The 9051-nt window shown below is 39.1% G+C and overlaps 1 pseudogene; it reads left to right on the top strand.

Moving 5' to 3' along the window:
• The first annotated feature begins 5659 nt into the window (after positions 1-5659).
• On the top strand, positions 5660-8680 carry LOC145050754 (uncharacterized; annotated as a pseudogene).
• The last annotated feature ends 371 nt before the right edge of the window (positions 8681-9051 follow it).

The raw sequence follows: 9051 nt of genomic DNA, 5'->3' as shown, positions 1-9051 counted from the left end.
TGGGGAACTTGAAGAAACCGTGTACGTGGAGCAACCTCCTGGTTTTGTAAATGAAAAGCATCCAGATCACTGCTACATCTTGGACAAGGCTGTTTATGGTCTGAAACAAGCACCTAGGGCATGGTATGAAACATTAACTAAGTTTTTAAAGATGTCTAAATTCAAACAAGGTTCGGTTGACCCAACCTTCTTTCGTAAAAAGGAAGGTAGCCACCTTATGATCGTTCAAATCTATGTCGATGATATCATCTTTGGCTCAACGAATCCTAGCCTAACAGCTGAATTTAGAAATTTGATGGAGACTAAATTTGAAATGAGCTCAATGGGTCCGATTAACTTTTTCCTTGGTTTAAATATTAGACAGGGAACCGATGGCATCTTTATCAACCAGGAAGCATATACAAAGACTCTCCTTGCTAAATTTGGCATGATGGGAGACTCCAACGTCAAAGTCCCTATGGCGTTCGGTACCAAGCTCACACCATCTTTGGAAAAACCGGCAGTCGACATAACGCTATATAGCCAAATGATTGGTTCCCTGATGTACCTCACAGCTAGCTGGCCCGATATAATGTTTTCAGTGTGCTATTGTGCCAGGTTCCAAGCAAATCCTCGTGAACCACACATGCTGGCAGTGAAGAATATTTTCCGGTATTTAAAGCGAACTACCTCTCTCGGTCTCTGGTATCCCTCAAACTTAGGTTTCTTTGTTCAAGCCTACTCAGATGCAGACCTAGGAGGATGTGGTCTTGACCGAAAAAGCACTATAGGAGGTTGTCAATTCCTCGACGGGAAGTTGGTGAGCTGGAAATCTAAGAAACGAACATGTGTTTCTCTGTCTACATCCAAAGCAGAATACATTGCCACTGCCTCCTGCACATCTCAAGTGATTTGGATCCAAAGCCAACTCCAGGATTATGGACTCAATATGAAAAAGATCTCACTATATTGCGACTCATAAAGTGCAATTAGGATCTGTCATAACCCAGTGCAACATTCCAAGACAAAGCATATAGCATTGAGGTATCACTTTATTAAGGATCATGTGGAAGATGGAAACGTAGAAATTCACTTTGTTCGAACCAATGATCAACTGGCCGACATCTTCACCAAAGCCCTTCCTGAAGCAAGTTTTAATAAAATCCTATAAGGCCTAGGTATGATGGAATCGGAGTCTGTTCCAAAAACACCTTCTCAAAACTAAAAGTTGGAAGCGAAATGAACCAAACGCTCGGTTTATTTCGGGCTCGGTTCACACGGGAACCGAAATGAACCAAACTCTCGGTCTATTTCGGGTTCAGTCCCACTGCACTTGTTTTCGCTTATCTCAAAAAGGTGATATCTTTGGTTGTATACATTTGTACAATTGTTTTCCAAAAATCCAAAAATATTTTTTTTAAGGAACCGAAATGAACCGAGCGTTCGGTCCATTTCGGGTTCGGTTTGAAATTTGTTTGTTTGGTTTGCTTTATTTTTCTCTTTACAAAAATATCAAAAATTCCAAAAATATTTTCTTTCTTTTTGTCTCTACTTCTGTTTATATTAACAGTTTATGGAATATCAATGGGGCAGGTTTCATTCTCACATTTTTTACTAGCTAAGTGTCCCTAGAAGCATGTTGCTGCATGTTGTTCAAAGCCTCAACTGATTTTGAATAAAGCCTTATTGACTGGGTATATACAAACCTTGTCTTCCCAATTAGGCTGCTACATTTATTCTAATCATGAGCTACCTTACTCTTTTCTCATATGAGTTAAGAGTTTTCTGCTTGGTCACTATCTTTATAGCAGAGGTACTTTGGTTTCCTTACACCACCTCAAATATTTTTCTCCATCATATTTCGGTTCATACATGTAACCCTTGAGACTCTCAGAAATTGCCACTGAGGTTTATGGTTACACAATCTCTGTGTTTGTGATCTTAGCTTCGTGTCACTACGTGCTAGGTGAAACCCACAATTCAATACCCACTATGCATTGACGGTGAACAGTTAAATTTGCTCTAGCTTTCACTCATGAATTAACGAATCCACCCGAGTGGTTGTACCATGAAATCTCTATTTTTCTTTTTATGTGATTCTTATGAAATTGTTACATACCATAACATTTCTTCCCATAGAATCCAGTTTCATATTTTCTTGAGATTTCACACCAAACATTTTCCACAAGTCACTAAAATACTGTCCAAACCTACTTGTTCAACAGACCACATTGGTCTCACAAGTACTTCATTCGGTTATCATCTTATGTCAAGATCTGGAACTCTGAACTGAAGCGAAAAGCCACCCCTTTAAACCTCATTAAAAGATGTCTTTCAACACTTATTAGCAAGTGCTTGATCGTAATCCAACGAGAAACCACACAAACACTTTAAAGTCTCTCTTGACTTTGAAGGAAGAGATTCGTGCCCAGGATCCACTGTTTCGTGTCTATTGACATCACAATTTCCCACATATATGTTGCTTTATTTCTTCATCTTTGACACTCTACGCACGAAAATCTTTTTGATTTTCCAAAAGTCTGGTTTGGTTCACTACAAGCTATTTTTATAGCTCCGGTTTTTAATGCTATATTCTCAAAGGGATGCTATGGTTTATCTACGTATTTGTTTTTATTTAGTGAAGACAACTCATTTTAAAGATAAGATGATGACTCAGCCGGGAGACTAAAGGTTTCAGGAATTCAAAAAGGTATTTGATGGGAAGACGTGCAAAATGGAAACGTTTTTCTCAAGTACTCTCTACTGGTTCTCGCACTGACCAAGGTTGAAACGGTGCCTATGGAGTGTCTTTCCCATATATTCTCCACTGCTCATTATGATAAGTCTGTTGATCGCATCTTCTTCGACATTCTTGATACCAAAACCTCCATCTCAAAACAGCGATTCTGCTCGCTTCTAGGGTTTGAACCTGATGAGTCAAGGGTTAACCCTGATTCGATTTCTGTGGGACAATTGTTTTCCATGTTTTACAACATGGGTTACACTGAAATCCTTACCACCGTCACGAAGTTCAAGAAGTCGTGTCTTCCTCCTCAGTGGAATTACTTTTTCACGATTCTGTTCAAGGGTCTATCAGAGAGGAGTGCAGGTTCTGATGGGGCTAGTCGTCTGTTCATGACGATTCTCTATGGGCTGTACAATGGTGTCAACCTTGACTATGGCTCAGTTCTATGGCAGCAGTTAATCCAAAGCCTTGCCTCTACTTCTCGCCACTTAGAAATTTCTTATGCCAGGTTCTGGACGCTCGTCACCAAATGGGCGATGGACAAGTATCATGTCCCTATTGTGGCCACTTCACCACTCTCCTCTATTGGCGTCTTCCACACTACGAAGATCATTGTGACGGATCCTTCAGAGTTCCTATTTGTTGGCTCTATTCCAGAGTCAATGTATGCTTGTGTATCAGAAAAGAGTCGCATCATCAAGACCTACAAGGAGTTTCTTCCTTCGAGTCCTAGAGAACTGACCCCAGAGATGCTTCAGTCCATCAATGATGCTGACAAGCCTGCTCCCAGGGGCAAGAAACCAGAAAAGGGGAAGGACAAGAAAGTGGTCAAAGGGGCGAAAGGCCCTTCTCCTAAAAAGAGAAAATCAACGAAGTTTGTCCAATCACCTCCACCAAAGAAGAGGAAAACCCAGCCCAGGCGAAAGCTCATTCTTGCTTCTTCCTCCAGTGAATCAGAGGATGCGAGTTCAGACTCCGAGGAGTCGTTTCGAGGTGACTCTCCTCCCCGTTCGCCTTCGCATGAGGTACCTGTTACAAGCAAATATGTCTCTCCTCCCCCAATCACTATATCTATTTCCATTCCCCCCATAACCTCCACTACTCACATTCCTTCTACTTCTATTCCTGTACTACCTCCCATTTTCTCAGACGCTACAACAACAACAACCACTGGAATTCGAACCAACATATCTGATACGGGGGCTTGTACTTCAGCACCCAAACACACACCTGCAACTGAACATACTTCCACACCCGAACCTACTCCCACAACCGAACCTCCACCTTCGCCTTCATCTCCCAATCACTCAGCCGATACCGAGACTTTTCTTGGAGGGGAAGACATGACCTTTGATTCTGTCTATTACAGTCCCTACCAGGTTCAAAGCGATGATGACAATGATGCTCCTGTCACCAAAAAGCACATCAAGGAACTTCATGAGAAAATTGATAGTCTCGTCGCTTCCTCTTCCTCTTCTCGGTCCAATATCTCAGAGGCTTCCATTCAGGGGCTGGTTGATACTTTCACCAAGGCACATGAAGCCTCTATCAACTCTGCCAATGTTGCTATAGATGCATCCACAAAGGCCTGTGCTGCAGCGACCGAAAAAGTCGAAAAACTATTTCACGATGCTAACATTCTTTTACAGTCTTTACAGGGAGCAGCTGAATATAGTGCAGCGAAGGTTGATTCCACTGTTGAGAAGCTGGCTACTTCATTTGCATCAGAAAAGCAACTCTTTGTCGGTCTTCGTTAGACTCTTGAAGCTGACAATAAATCTTTCCAGGCGGTTGTTGAGGAGCGATTGACCAAGCTCCAAGAAGATCTTACTTCGGAGAACTCTGTGATGGATGCGCTTGCACGCAAAACAACTGCTCTAAAGATCAAGAGTCTTCAGCTCTCCCAATCAGAAAAGGAGGTTGCTTCTCTTTGATCTGAGCGAGCGGTCATTTCGAGTTGTGTTTCGGATGTCCACGGAGCTCTCTCCAACATTATTGAAGCACACGACCCAATTCTCAACTACTTAGTGAGGCGAACTCTTGCTGAGAAGCTTGCTCCTGCCCTTGCCCTGCTCATCAAAATTGAGGGGCTTCCTGAGTTCGTGGCCCATCCAAAACAAGGGGGAGAAGGAGCTTCAAAGGGCGAAAATTAATCTCAACCGCCTCCTACTTCTACATCAGCTTCAACTAAAGCAACCGAACCTCCAACAACTGGTCATGCTTAAGGTTCGGGTGCTCAAGATAAAGGGAAAAAGGCTATGGATGACAGTGATCGATGGCGATGATGACAAAGAGACCATTGCTGATCTCTTGAAGAAACAGGCCAGGGATAAGGATCCAGACATGAGTGCTCGGATCGCTAGAGAGGCAGAAGCAAACGAAAGGAGGATGAAGGAGGCTCATGATCTCCTTGAAAGTCGAAAAACCCTATTTCCTCCTTGGACTCTCGAGAAGCTTATCAAAGAAGCTATCGAGACCCCCAACATCATCTGGCTTGAACCTGTTATCTCCTTGGACAGGTTTAATTCTGTTGACTCTCAGTTCGACATGCCCTTGACCCGAAAGGCCTTTATATTTCATGCATTTTCTCACGTTGCTGAAGTCCCTCATCCTCAACCGAAGGTCGATAGGTAGCTTATTGACTTCTATCTGAGGTCTGCCCAGCATCAGTATCAGAGGTGGAGTGCATAGAAGATCGTCAATGTTCGGGTCCTCAAACCCTTTCGAGAGGGTAACTTCACAAATGTCAGGTCCAAAGTATTGAGGGGGTCAGCTAAAGTCGAACATGCCATTTCTCTTGCTGATCTTCCTAACCTGAATCCACACGATTGGATCATCCTGCATAACATCCTTCTCACCAATGAAGCTGAATATGGGCCGATCATAGATCACTTCAAAAGGATGTTGGTTTGCTACATCATGGAGGTTGCCAAGATGGATCAGGAAATTGCTAGTGTATTCAAGAAGAAGCCCACCATCTCCCCAGTTGGTTCTCCAAGTGATTTGAATAAAATACAGATGGGGAGGATCGATCCAAAGAGAAACTCAATCATGTTCACCAGGGATGAAGGCCAAAAATGTCTGTTCGCCTTGGCTGACAAGCATTTATATACCACTTCGTGTTTGGAGCATGTTCTGGGGATCATTAATCGGTGCAAGCAAAATTCTGAAGATGACAAAAAGTATTTCAATGATATGATCCAGTGGTACATTCGTTTCAGACAAACCATTCTTGCCATCATTCCTCGTCTGTTCGATACCACAAAGAAAGTTCCTGCAGCAGGATCCAGCAAGCCAAAGTAGGGTCTCGCTCCAATTGACGCAAAGGGGGAGATTGTAGGGTCCATTATGTGTAGCGTCTTGGGCTCGGTCCATAGTCCAATTTTGTATCCGGATTGGGCCTGTCCATCAGTGATTTATTTTTTAGGGTTTAGTATTTATAGATGCTTGCATGCATCTTTGTACGTAAGATTTCGGAATCGATTATTCATATAGAATACCTTTTATCGATTGTAACCCTAAAAAGCCTCTACAGCGGAAGTTCTTTATCGAGCTCTGCTGAGGCGTGAATCTATTGAATCATTCAACTTATTTAGATTCATTCTCGTGTATGATATTTCTGTTTGCATTATTCTGGTTAACCTGTATAAGATCTAAACGATCAAAGAGTTTTTCAACTCATCAGTTTCCATACTTGACCATCCACCTCCACCAATGCAACAACATTAAATAGCATATTAAATTCTAGCGTTATTGTGTGTCTTCGTGCCAAAAGGTATCATCCTCATCATCTAACACTCTCTGCTCAATTCCCGTGTAATGAATTTTCAATTTCAGGTGATTGTTGTTTCCTCGCTATATCAATAATTCCAATTATCATGTAATTCTATCCGTTCATGCGTGTGTTTATGGTGTTTAGCCCGGATGTGGCATTGGAAGTTGCAAAGGCTGTAATTACGGGTGGAATATCGGTTGTAAGTATGTTGTTGTCGTATTGTTAGTAAAATTAAGGATTGAAAACTTGAAATTGGTGTATGTTTTCTTCTTTGGGTGAGTGAATTCATGCAAAGTTCCACCTGAGCTATGCTCCCAAAAGAAATAGCATTCATACTTAGACTTGGCAATTTCAGACACAAATACACGAATTTGTGAGAGACACGAAACGACACGAATACACGACACGAATACATCTTAAAATTTGAGAAAAAGCTTATTTCTCATTGTGTAATCGTATCGTGTCAAATTCATGGCTGACACGAATACACGAATTGCCAGGTCACCTAAGATTCATATACAAAGTAACTTCTCAATTCATTATTGCAAATTTAAAATTCTTATTAATAATTTACTTGAATTAGGTTGTTAGTCCTGAAACAAAAAGCATATGAAAACAGATTTTGTAATTAGCATCCAATTGAACTTTCTGGGGTGATTTCACCTTGTAGCTCACAGTGTTCTTGAGTATTGCCCTTGTCAATTGTGATAACTTGCATATAAGATAAAGTAGCCAAAATGAATGAAAGTAAAGAAAACTAAATTAATGTAACACTTGTACTTTTCACTCTCCAATGCTTTTAACTCACGTGATTAAGCAAGAATAAGTATGCAATGACAAATTCTAATTATTAGTTTAATTTACAAATAAACAAGGCCTTAATGGATGTAATTGTGATGTTTTGACATAGAAGCAATGTTTGTTGATTTGCAGCTGGAGATTGTGGTTTCTACCCCAGGTGTTTTTGAGGTTGTTTAACATAAAGCCACTTGTATAAGTTACATTCATTTCATACATTTCTGGTTGATGATCTTGAAAGTTTACAGTTTCCCACTTTTTTTATTTGATAGGTTTTACATCAACTGGTGCAGGATTTTCCAACCACAAGTCTAGGAGTAAGTATTCCACAATCATCAATTGTATGATCATTTTTTAGTGAACTATTTTTGTCAAGGATGAATTCTTAACATATCTTAAATTCTTAATGCTCTAACATGTTCCAGATTGGCACTATTTTAAATATTGAGGATGCAGAAAATGCAAAAAAAAAAAAAAAAAAAAAAGTTGGTGCAAAATTCATCATGCGTCCTGCAATTGTAAAGGCATGTCAGAAATTATTACAACAATATAACGTTTGTTTACTATTTTTAAATCTTCTGTTAATAATGTAAATTGTTTGCAGGGTATTCTTGATGAAGACAGTGATGATTTGCTATATATACCTACTGTAATGACCCCAACAGAAGTAAGTATATAATCATATTTATTAATAGAAAAAACTAAGGCGTTTGTAGAGTTATATATTATATGTAAAATTATTTTACAGATACTTTCATCATATAATGTTGGTGCCAAAATCGTGAAGGTTAGGTGCTTTAACATTCATGTTTCTTTCTATTACATTATTATGTTACCTACTCATTTGAATTTAGTAACAAAAAAGCAAAATTTATAATGATTGTGTATCTTTAAAGGTATACCCTGTTTCTTCACTTGGTGGTGTTGGATACATAGCAACTTTGAAGAAGCCTTTTCCTCATATTCCTTTAGTTGCCTCTCAAGGAATAACAACTGGTAGGTTATAATGATATATACTATGTTTGTTACACATCACATGGCATGATATAACATGACATGATATCTGTGTTATTATATAGATTTAATTGGTGAATAGATTGGTGAGGGAGCATCAACGGTTATTTTATCTGATGCTATTTTTGAGAAAGAGGCGATGGCTCAAAGAAACTTCATTGCAGTTTATCAACTTGCAAAACTTGTAGCTTCACAAGGCAATGAAGCTGTAGAAAGGTATTACTATTTACTATAGCTTCTTTGACTGTTTTACTTTTTTACTTATTCATACACCATAATATCTAATTATGATTTATGCATCTCATGAAGCAAATTATTTGGAATTTTGTAGGCGTAAACGCCTTGCTGTTTCAATACCTTTTTCTTGATAATTACTTTATATTATTTCAACATGTTAGAGTTGGATCCATTTGATGCCATTTTGAAATATAAAAAGATAATACAAATTAAAATTCAAATGTTTTTTTTGCAAGTATTAGACCATCCCTGACCCCTAACAGTGTCTTTTACACCAAATGGATAAAAATGGTTTGAAAGCAACCCTTATATTTATTAGTTTGTTACAAATTTGACACGTATTTTTTTTATCACAGTAACTATAAATTATATCGTTAGATATTGGTAATGAAATGACATTATTCGTGTATAATTAATTATCATATTATTGAAACAACAATTTTATTAATAACACTGATAACAATATTAAGTATACGTTGTTATTGTATAAGCAATAAACTAA

The sequence above is a fragment of the Lactuca serriola genome, chromosome 5 (genome assembly GCF_051521515.1).
Source record: "Lactuca serriola cultivar US96UC23 chromosome 5, Lser_US96UC23_V15, whole genome shotgun sequence".
Taxonomy (NCBI): Eukaryota; Viridiplantae; Streptophyta; class Magnoliopsida; order Asterales; family Asteraceae; genus Lactuca; species Lactuca serriola.
This window is presented reverse-complemented; position numbering and strand designations above follow the sequence as displayed.